Source organism: Oryctolagus cuniculus, chromosome 2 (genome assembly GCF_051225735.1).
Source record: "Oryctolagus cuniculus isolate XC-2025 breed Fujian yellow rabbit chromosome 2, ASM5122573v1, whole genome shotgun sequence".
Lineage (NCBI taxonomy): Eukaryota > Metazoa > Chordata > Mammalia > Lagomorpha > Leporidae > Oryctolagus > Oryctolagus cuniculus.
The window spans coordinates 3185365-3196679 of NC_142868.1; the positions used below are offsets into that span (position 1 = coordinate 3185365).

The window sequence follows — 11315 nt, forward strand, 5'->3', positions numbered from 1 at the left end:
CCAAGCCAGGAGCTCCATCCAGGTCTCCCAAGAAGGTGCAGGGGCCCAAGCACTTGGGCCATCTTCCGCTGCCTTCCCAGGCCACAGTAGGGAGCTGGATTGGACGTGGAGGAGCCGGGGCTTACCCAGTGCTCACATGGGATGCCGGCACTGCAGGCAGTGGCTTTGCCCGTCATGCCACCACGCCGGCCCTGATACTTGTCTGGTGATCTCACGTACAGTCTTCCTAGACGAGGTTTATGTGCTAAGGAAAAGCGTGTGTCCGCCACAGCCGTGGGAGGGAATGCCCTGTAGATGTCTGTCTGGCCCATTTGGTCTACAGTGTAGACTGGGTCTGTTGTTCCTTTGTTGATTTTTGTCTGGGTTGATCTGTCCATTGATTAAAGAGGGGTGAATCCCCCAATATTATTGTGTTGGAGCCTATTTCTCCCTTTGGATCTATTAACGTTTGTTTTACAAAACTCTGGCATTAGGCGCACATACAAGTCAGATCTTGTTGATTGACCCCTTGGTCATCACATAGTGACCTGGCCTCGGAGCAGTTTTATTTTGTTTTGTCTGGTAGCAGTAGGCTACTCCTCCTTGCTTTATTTCCGCTAGCCTGGACCACCCTTGCCCCTCCTTTCACAGGCAGTGTCTTCACGGCTGAAGTGGTCGTCTCGAACCAGGACGCAGGCAGCTGGATCTGGGTTTTGTTCTGCTCTTTAAGCCACCCCGTGAGTCTGAACCTTTTAATTGGGGAATTTAGTCCATTTACACCCAAGGCTGCCGCGATGACTAGTGAGCAGCTCCTGCCGTGTGCACCTGGAACTCCTCTGTGTGTTTAACATCCGTTCCCGTTTGTTTCTGGCTGGTTTCAGACTCACACCACCCATGAGGCTGCTCTCGCAGGTGCACAGTATCCAAGCCTCGTGGGATCCAGGCGGCTTATTCCAGAGCTCCAGGGGAAGCCTGGGAAAAGAGACAGCAGGGGTAGAGCCGCAGCAGGCAGGCCCAGAGGCGGGCATGCCCAGTGGAGCTGGGGGGACAAGGAGGGAACCCCAGAAAGGCAGTGCGCCCCTCTGCCAGTCAAGACAGCCACACACTGTGCGATGCCAGCCTTCAGAGCTGCAGCCAGGGAGCCAGCAAAGCTATGTGGATGGAGCTGCCCGAGGCTCCGGGGCCCAGCCCTCACCCAGTGTGGACAAGATCAAAGCCTGGGAGTTCCAGGACTCAGGGTTCCAGCTTGGCTTTGGGCCAGTTACTCGTCTCCGCTACCGAGCACCCGTCCCTTCTAGAAGGGGCTCTGTGCCTGTCCAGTCGTGCATCCTGGCGGCGTGTGACTCGTCTCTGGCTGTACGCGGCCCCTGCAGGCACATCTCACCCTGAGACTCAGCACTGTGGCCCTCGGAGTGAGCGCTGGGGACTGGGGCCGGCACGACCCACGCCGTGGGTGAGACGAGACGGATGCCCGCTCTGGGGAGCTGGCCGGGTGCTACGGGGAGACCCAGCTTTGCTTTCTGACCTCCGGCAGGGGTTTTAACCCCCAAGGTTTTGTGTCACTGGAATTTAAGGTTGGAGATAAGTCCCGCTCTGGGTTTAACTTAGCTCATTTGGGTCCAGCCCACGACGGACCCCTCCCGGCTGTCAGAGGGGAAGAGTCTCCATGGAAACCTAGAACGTGTGCTCCCAGTCTCTGCACCAGCTCAGCCCTAAGCCAGCAAACCATCACCGTGACAGCCTGCACCAAACTCCCGGAACCACGAGCCCAGACAAACCTGTGATCTGTGTAGAGAAGCAGGTGCACCTGTCTCAGAGCAGAGAGACAGAGAGGGAGTCAGGCAGAGAAAGAGAACTTCTGCCCACCGGCTCATTCCCCAGATACCTGCGATGGTTGGACGGGGCCAGGCCAAACCAGGAGCTGGGATCTCAACGTACACACGAAGGAGGGCACCCGTGACTTTCCCTGTTTATCTGAGAGCCAGAAAGGGAGGCAGAGATGGAGTGAGGGCCCAGCCACTGCCTCCCTCCCCAGATGCCACAACAGCCACAGCCAGGAACCCCATCCAGGGCTCCCCCGGGGGCAGCAGGGACCCAGGGACTTGGGCCATCACCCAGTGGCCCCCAGGGTCTACACTGCAGGGGCTGGGGTGGGTGCCAGAGCTCAGACCTGAGCCAGGCCCTGCAGCACAGCATGCGGGCACCCACGCTAGTGCTGTAGCCACGAGGCCAAACACCCAGCCCCCGCCTCAGGTGCTTAGGAACTGTCATGACCAGGGAGCGCTACACCTGGCGACCCCGTTCCCAGGCCAAGGCCAAGGCCAAGGCCAAGGCCCCGGGCTGGTGACCAAAGGGCTGGGTGGAGCCCGGCCTGTGCCAGAGGCTGCCCCCAGGAAGAGACCGTGGTGGCTGAGCGCAAGATCAATTTGTCCAAGTGCCGCTCCGGCATTGCCGGTGATGCGCCGCGCACACACGGCCCCCGTTTAACTTCCGAAAGTGGACTTGGCGGTCAGGTGAGGAGAGGCCGCAGTTCCGTTCTCCTGCGATTACTGCCAAGTTAGTCTGCAGAGGAAGCAGGGTCACGCCGGAGACGGAGGAGGGCAGCGGCCGACAACGACCGTGCCAAGCGGCCGCTCCCAGCCATCAGGGCCGCCGTGCGCGGTGGCTCCCCAGGGAGGGCAGACGACCTAAACTCTGCTTCCGTGACTCCAGGCACAAACCTGCCCCAGGAACCTGCCCCGGGGTCTCCCTTACAAACACACCGCACCCACCGGCCACGGGCAGGGCGGTCCTGAGTCACGCAGGCTGCAGCTGAACCCCACCCAGGCCGCGCCGGCCAAGGGGGCGCTGGGGAGCCTCTCAGTGTCGTCAGAAACGGGATCGGTGCTCAGGCTCAGGCACCGATTCCCGCGGAGCCCCCGGCGCCAACGCTGCTCTCGGTCCTCTCTGCCTCTGGTGCCCGTGCGAACGGGGTGGGGGGTTCCCACCCCGGGTTTCCACAACAGAACCGCAGGGAGCCCCACGGTGAGGGCAGAGCGAGGGCTCGCTCCTGTGACCCTGCCGCTGCCCAGCCACCCACACGCCACAGGGATGAACCCGCGGCTTCACCACAAGGACCACGGACGGAGCTGGCCCTCCCCCACGCCGAACCCAGGCCCAGCACCGCAGCGTGGCAGACACGATGGCCCGGCCCGGTGTCGCCAGAGCCCAGCAAACTCATTCCCCAACTTCAAGGCCGGGTCTCTCTCGGCGAGCCCCTCCCCCCGCCCCCACCCGCACCCTGAGCCCATCCCCCACCCACCAGGCCTGCTGGGTCGGGTCACCGCTGTCACTTCCACTCACTGGACACCAAGCCCCACGGGGACCAGGCTTTTGTCTGCTCTGTTTACAGACCTGGGGGCCTTCAGAGAGCTCTGGGAAAGGAAACGGAACGGTAAATGTTGGAGAAGCTAATTCTGAAGTCTGTGCACACGAGGGAGCTTCAAAAAGTCCTCGGGAAAAATAAATGCACATTTGGGAAAAGCTATGCCTAGATTTTAACTGTGTTTGGTCGGAGCTCAAAATCTATTTGGGAAACGGAGAAGCCACTTGGGAGTCCATCGGGCAGAGGCAGACCCGAGGCTCCCGGACGCAGCAGGACGGCAGCCGGACCATGGCTGAGAGCGGGGGGCTGGCAGGCCGGGGCCCGCCCCTCCAAGGAGCAGCACCAGCAGCCTGGCTCCCGGCAGAGCCCCGCGTGCCACGTGCCAGCCCCCCACAGCCCTGCCCCCGCTCCCCTCCCCCGCCACTGCCGATCTAGGTCACTGGGCATTGTCTCTCCAGTGAGTCCCTGGACAGCCAGCAGCCCCCGGCAGAGGGGCCGCTCGGGTCCCCGCTCCCTGCTGGCAGAGTGGTCCCAGCGCCCTTGGCGGGTGAGGCGTGGGCACGGCCTGGGGCGGCGCTGGGAGGGCACGGAGGCGCTGGCGGGGCCGAGAGCCCCGAGTTAAATGGCATCAGAGGGTTTCCGACCCAGTTCCCCCCCGTGATGAACCGCGCCAGGCACTTGAAACGGCAGCTATTTTTACTTCAATCGGCGCGCGGATGAAAAGCGCACAGGAACCCTGCAGCCCACGGCAGCCGCTTCTGCTACGCGCTCCTCGGCTGCCCTGGGTCACCCGGCGGCTCCTGCCGGCCCGCTTCTCCGCCCTCGCCCGGGGCCTGCTGTCGGCTGCCCGCCGTTCAGCAGTGTTCCATGCACAGCTTTGGTTTTATTATCTAAAAGGTGTTTAAACGGGGAAAGTTTTATTTGCACAAGGAAACTGATTCACACAGCCCTTGTTAGAGCCCCTCTCCCAAACAGCGCTGGAGGCACATCTGGGCCCGGTCCAGAGGGGGGCGCGGCGTGGACGGGATGAGGGCATCTCCAACCCGAAGCCACGGCCTCATGGCAGAGCCCAGAGCCGGCTCAGCTCCCGCCTCCCGGTCAGCCTGTGCGCCACCTCCCCCCCTTCACACCTGGCTCACCCCCGCACCTGGGGCGCCCCGCTGGGAGGTGGACTGGAATGGGGCCTCCTTGTGTCTGGCCCGAGGGCAGGGCAGGGTTTGTGGCCCATTCACCTCTGAACCCGAGCAGCTAGGAAGAGGGAGGGGAGCGGGTCGGGGGCCACGGTCAGCACGGTATTGACCAGAGGGACTGCCGGGCTGGGAGCCCCAGCAGGAGCCGGCACGCAAGCCCCGCGCTGTTCTCGCAGGCAAGGCAGAGTCGTGTCCGAGAACGCGGCTTCCCGGCCGTCAGCAGGGACGCGGGACATCTGGAGAAGCTGACCACTAGGGAGACCTGGCCCCCGGTGCAGCCCCACGCAGCGGCAGCAGCACGCACAGCGCCGGCTCCAGGGAGTCCGTGGCCTGCGGAAACCACAGGACCACAGCAGCGCCACGGCGCCCCACGGAGGCTCCTGCCTGCCCCCTGCCGGCCACACGGTGCTCAGCCAACGGGAGCCAGGGAGCGAGCAGGTGCCACGCCCCCCGTGCCCCTCACAGACTGCCCATCGGGAGGGGCAGGAGGGTCTCCTTGTGACAGAAGCAGAAGCGAGGGGCAGAGGCGGCAAGGACTGAGCGACGTCGCTCTGCGCTGGTTTGTGTCGGGGCCGGGAGCTGAGCCTGGATTCCCGTGGGCAAGGCGTGTGTTAACCTCCCTCCGTGCACAAACACACGCGTGCCAGGCGCTGGCACAGACAGGAACAGCGAGTCACTGACAAGGTGAGAGAGCGGGTGCACACCCACCCACCCATCCACACACTCAGGTGGGCAGGGCTTGCCCCACACAGAAATGCCCGTCACCAGTGGGCCGTGGGCCGGAAGCAGAGAACAAGCGTGAACACACCCGCAGCCCCTCCAGCTGTGGTCTTACGGCGGGGGTGGGGGTGGGGGAGGCAGCCCCCCCCGGTTGTTGGTCTCTTTTATGAGTTAGGGGGAGGCGCCCCCAGGCGTGAAGCCGCCGGGAGCTGTGTGGCGCCTCCACAGGCCCCGTGGAGCTCAGTTCCATGTTGTCATGATGTTTCTCAGCTCCCACATACAGCAGGTGCACCCCGAGCCAGGGACCCTCTGAGTGACAACAGAATTAGGTGGGGGCGCGTGGCTTCCAGTTCAGCAGACCTAGCCAGCGGCTGGCCCATCCCATATCAAAATGGCCACCCAGGTCCAGAGCCCTCCTCGGCCGTGCCCTGGGCAGGAAGAACACCCGGAGCCAGGTGCACGGAGGGGCCCCTGGTGCTGCCTGGGCAGGGAACAGCTGGGCTGGTCTGAGGCAGAGAGGAGGAGACGCGTTTCAGAAGGAGTCCAAAGCCTGTGTAGGGTCCAGCGTCAAAATCCACTCAACGCAGCCCGTGATCAGGGAGCAACGCGGGCAGGACCAGAGCACCCGGCAATCCCTGCTAAGCCGAGGGTTTTTAACCCAAAGGCGGGGAGGAGACGCCGAAGGCCTGAGCAGGGGGGTGATGGCCAAGGTCAGCTCTGCCTTCTGGGAAGATGCTTCTAGGTGGCTGGTGGGTTGGAGGGGAGAGAGGGAGGCAGGCAGGCAAGTCCAAGTGGTCCCGGACACCAGGGGAGTCAGGACCGTAGCTGGTCGGCAAGTGGCTACAGGGCAGAGTGGACAGGCTCAGAAAGACCATCTGGTGACCTTGAAAGCTCCACTCCACAGCCCTCCATCCCCATGCGAGCTCCTGGCTCCCACCTGACACCCTTCAACTCATCGCCGTGAAGGAAAGACTACACAACGCCTCGCTCCGGCCCGAGAGACAGCAGGCGGCGCCGGTCAACGCACAGGAGGTGCCAGGAGAAACAGCACACTGCGTTCACGTGCTCAGACTGCCAAAAGTGAAACCCGATCAGATAAAATCAGGCAGTTCTCGGGGCCGGCGCTGTGGTGTAGTAGGTGAAGCCACCGCCTGCAGCACCGGCATCCCATATGGGCGCCAGTTCAAGTCCCGGCTGCTCCACTTCCAATCCTGCTCTCTGCTATGGCCTGGGAAAGCAGCAGAGGATGACCCAAGTGCTTGGGCCCCTGCACCCATGTGGCAGACCCAGAAGAAGCTCCTGGCTCCTGGCTTTGGATCAGCGCAGCTCCGGCCATTGTGGCCAACTGGGGAGTGAACCAGCAGATGGAAGACCTCTCTCTCTGTCTCTACCTCTCTCTGTAACCCAGATTTTCATATAAATAAGCATATCTTTAAAACACACACACACATACACAAGGACAGTTCTCAAACTGTCAAACAGTCACGGAGGAGGAGTCACCGTCTTCCCTGTTACTGGTTGTCACACACTGTCACAGTTTTTGTTGTTGTTTTGTGTTCCCCCAGAAACCTTTTATTTAAGGAATACAAACTTCATGCATTTCATAAACACAGCATTAGGAACACAGTGATTCCTCCCACTGTCCCCACCGCCCCCCCCACTCCCACCCCCTTCCCCCTCCCTCTCCTGCTCCATTCTTGTTTTTCACTAAGATCTATCTTCAGTTAACTTCATACACATACGATTAACTCTAAACTAAGTAGAGTTCAACGAATTGTATGGGGAAAAAAAACTGCTCCCCAACAGTCGAGACAAGGGCTGTTCAAGGTCACTGCATCTTTAAGTGTTAGTTCCACTTCTATAGGTTACCTTTTAGGTGCCCTACTGGCTATCACAGGTCAGGGAGAAATACAGTATTTGTCCCTTTGGGACCAGCTTACCTCACTAAGTATGATGTTTTCCAGTTTCATCCATTTTGTTGCAAACGACAGGATTTCATTTTTTCAGCCGCTATGTAGTATCCCGTGTGTCCATGTCCCACGATCGCCTTACCCCGTCTCCCGCTGACAGGCATTTGGGTTGATTCCACATCTTAGCCACGGTGAGTTGAGCTGTAATAAACATGGGGGTGCAGGTAACTCTTCCACGCGCTTTCTCGGCGCCAGGCTCTTCCCGCAGCTTTGTCACCAGCGGCTTGGGCCGCTGCCGTCTGGTCTCAGCTCGCCCCAAAGCTGGCGCTGAGGCTCTCAGCCGCTGGGGTCCTGAGTTGGGCGCATCCACACCCTTCACGTAGGTGCACAGTGTCCCCCTAGTTAGCGTGGAGCTCCCTCTGCCGTTCTCTCCCGAGCTCTTCCCTGGGACTCCACTCTGTTTTTTTTTTTTTTTAAACTTCTTCGCCCAAACCAGAGCAGTAATCCCCCTCCCCGTCCCGCCACCTTTGAAGCTTGTTTTCCATTATCCTGGATTTAAGGCAGGCGCAGCCGCATAAGCCAGTTTGCCCACCTGAGTCACGCTGACCCGGGTGTGAGGCCCACGTGCTGTGTTGTCCACGGTCAGAGCCGGCACGGGGGAAGCCTGACGACTCCAGTTCGGGCTACGTGGCTGGGCAGCTGGGCCGCCGTTTCTATCTTCCTTGAACAATTCCGCCCTGTGGCCATTCTCTGGGTCACGTCTTGCATTTTTTCCGTAGACCTCTGCGGGGCCTTCTCTGTCACTCACGTCCACTCGTGCAGCCGTGGCCTGCAGGGTTGGGGGCAGCAGCACCCCTGGTCTATGGGCGCCATCCCGAAGTTCCTGGAAGCCCCTAAACCATTCTGTGGCCTGGCTGCTCGCAGACGCTCTCAGGGGAGCGTCAGGGGAAACCGCTGTGCACGCGTGGGACGGGCAGATGTCACACAGCGCTCTCCCCGCCCGTGCCTCTGCAGGGCCGGCTGCAAGTGCTCGGAACAGCTGCCGCCAGCGCCAGCCCCCCACGGTGATGGACAGGGTGCCCCAGCCAGTGCCAGCTCCCCACGGCGATGGACAGGGTACCCCAGCCAGCGCCAGCCCCCCACAGTGATGGACAGGGTGCCCCAGCCAGCGTCAGCCCCCCGCAGCGATGGACAGGGCACCCCCAGCCAGCACCAGCCCCCCATGGAGATGCTCAGAGCGCCCCAGCCAGCGCCAGCCCCCCACAGTGATGGACAGAGTGTCCCAGCCAGCGCCAGCCCCCCGTGACAATGGACAGGGCGCCCCCAGCCAGCACCAGCCCCTTGTGCAATGGACAGGGTGCCCCAGCCGGCACCACCCCCTCATGGCAATGGACAGGGCGCCCCAGCCAGCGCTCTTGGCCTTGGGCAGCTCAGAGAGCCGAGGGTCCCAGGGACTGAGCCACTGGTGCCCTGGGCACAGGCGGGGAGTCTTGGCGCGGGGCAGTGTGGCTCAGCCACACCAGGCGTCGCGATGAGCATGGGCAGGCCGAGGGGGCGGCGGGCTGGGACCAGAACTCAACACAGTCTCACTCCCGAGCGCGTGGGCTCCAGCACCCACCGTCCGCAGGGCAGGAGGTGGGAGAGCCGACGGGGATCCGCCTGGCACGCGGGTTTCACCTCGGGGACCACGGGCCGTGCTGGCGCTCCTGTCTGTCCTGTGAGACAGCCGAGGGCGTGTGGCTGTCCTGTCTCCAGACACTGCCTCTGCCATCAGGCCTGGGACACAGCTCCACCCCACTCTGTCCCCGACAGGGGAAAGCCGGCCACCCTCTTCCTGCCAGCCCTGCTGAGGACGGCCTGGGTGCCCCCGGGCCTCCTGGGAACCCGGCTGCATCTTCGGTGGGGAGCTGGGCAGGGAGGCCCCTGGGCTGGGCCACAGGATCACTGCCTGCCGCCGCCTCCCCGCGGCCTGGCGACCTTGGCCCTGGGAAACCTCATGGCGTTTTTGGTGAAGCATTTTGGGGAGAGAGAGAGAGAGACGGGAAGACTTGCCAGGATCCAAGTCACTGTTTCGGCCACAGGAACGCGGCCGGGCGTGGCCGGGCTGTGGGCAGCTCCAGACAGCACAGCCAGCAGGAACCCGGGCCACAGCTCTGCTAGGACGCTGGGAAGCTGGGGAGCCACCACCCGGCCTCCCGGCCCCCAGGTACGTGGCTTTCTGTGTGCACGTCCTGCGACATCGGGGCAGGTGACGGGCGGCGGCCGCACCCAGAGCAGGCACCCACCCGAGTCAGCACCTGGGAGCCGGGGAGCTCAGCGCACCATCCCCCCACAGTCTGGGGCAGCAGGTTCCCCCCACGCCCACGCCACCGGCACGCTGCCCTCATGCCACACCCCTGCCGCCTCCATGTCATCACCCCACGTCCACAGCACGCCCACTGCCCTCCTGCCACCGCCTCGTCACCTCCAACACCCCCTCACCCCCCACCTCCTCCCTATATTGCTGCTTTAACGCTAAGAGTCCCCGTTTCCTGTTCCTGTGAGCCCAGCTCCGTGTGTCCTGACAGCAAGACATGGGAGGGCGCATCCCTGCCCGCAGCCCCGCTGCCCGGCGTGACGGGGGCCCCTCCCCCGGAGAGAGTTGAGGGGTTGACCACCGCCTTTAGTGACAAATCCTGGCCGTCCCCAGGGGCTGCCGACGCGCGCCCGTGCTGTCCTGACCCCACTTTCCCAGGTCTCACCATCTCCCCCAAATGTCCCTGGAATTTGGGCAAACACCCTGACCTCCCTCACGGACCCCCACGTGGGGCCCCGCAGGCCCGTGTGCACACCGCCCCAGTGGCACCGCCAGCGCACCTGGGCCCAGCGGGACCGAGTCCTCTCCCAGGCAACCGCGCCGTCTCAGCCCCTCCCCCACCCCATGGCGAGCTCAGGGCACCAAATCTGCCAGGGTAGCAACCCCGCCCCCCTACACGGCACAGACAGACCCCCCCCATGCTGCCAGCTGCTGGGGGCGGGGGCACAGGCCTGGGGGTCAGCAGGACCCTGGAGCCACAGTGGCTGCCTGGAGTCCCTCCTCGTCCTCTACCCCCACCTCCCCGGTGATTAGTGCCTGCACCTGCTGGGCCCTGTTCCCGGCGCCAGGGATACCACGGCCGACCACCAGCCGACCACCGGCTCAGGGAGGCGAGGTCAGACCAGAGGCCTGAGCCAGATGCAAAGTCCAGTTCCTGATGGGGCCAAGGGAAGCACGGGGTGGGGGGGGGGGGACAGATGAGCGGCCAGGGCCCCAGGCACCGCTGTGGCTGCTTTAAATCCCACGTTTAAGGTCAAGGTTGAGACCAGCACCGTTCTCCCAAGGGTGAGGGGAGGAAGCGAAACGGAAGGAGAGCACTTGCCTCATCTGCACCGCGGCGTCCACGTGGCTTTAAATGAAAGATGGCAGGTGATGGGTGGAGGCATCGCCAGGCACCCCCGGGGCTGAGACGCCTCGGGGGTCGCGGGGGTCGCATAGGGAGAGGAGCCGAGGCAGAGTCTCACCCCCGGTCAGGTGCTGCCCTGCTGGCCGGTGAACAGGTGGAGCCCGCGGCCAGCCCCTCCCGCTCCGCCCACGTGCGCGGCTCTGCCTCCCGGGCCCAGCCGACTTCCATCTTCCCAGGGCAGCTCCGTGGCCCTGAACCGCCCCCCCCCCCAGGGATGCAGCGCCGGCCCCAGAGCAGGGTCTCCCCCAAGCCCACAGCGAGGCCTGAGGCTTCCAGCGCCTCTGCCCTGCCCGTGGCTGCTCCACCAGCCCCAGGGAGGGGGCGCTCCAGGTGCGTAAATTCACATTTGTGCTCAAAACACAAGATTCCCCGCGGGGCACAGGCGGCCCACGGGCCCGCTCCCCGCAGCTCTCGGTCCTCCGGGCAAAGATCACCTCCCACGGCGCCATGCCGGCTCCGGAGCTCGCCGGATGCAGTTTGGTGCGCTGATGTCTCCAAACATCAGGGTGTGTGCGAGATGCTTCAGGACCAAGGCTCGCGTAAACCGTGTCTCTGGGCTGCACTCCGCAGGGCCTGGGGCAGAGAGCCGGTGGAGGCGGCTGCACCGCACCGCTGACTCCCAGCCGAGCCCCACAGAGCCCCGTGTTCACCTCTAAGCAAAGCGCTCGCT

The 11315-nt window shown here is 63.4% G+C and overlaps 1 long non-coding RNA gene across 3 annotated transcripts; it reads right to left on the reverse strand.

Annotated features, from left to right (window-relative positions):
- Positions 1-505: 505 nt before the first annotated feature.
- On the reverse strand, positions 506-10828 carry LOC149127667 (uncharacterized). 3 transcript variants are annotated; one of them, XR_016229570.1, is made up of 3 exons: positions 10562-10828; positions 1865-1953; positions 506-951 (listed from the first exon to the last, which is right to left on the reverse strand). It is a non-coding gene; the product is annotated as an uncharacterized LOC149127667 (long non-coding RNA). The 3 variants fall into 3 exon arrangements; XR_016229572.1 differs by lacking the exon at positions 10562-10828 and adding an exon at positions 10282-10407; XR_016229571.1 differs by lacking the exon at positions 10562-10828 and adding an exon at positions 10020-10116.
- Positions 10829-11315: the final 487 nt, after the last annotated feature.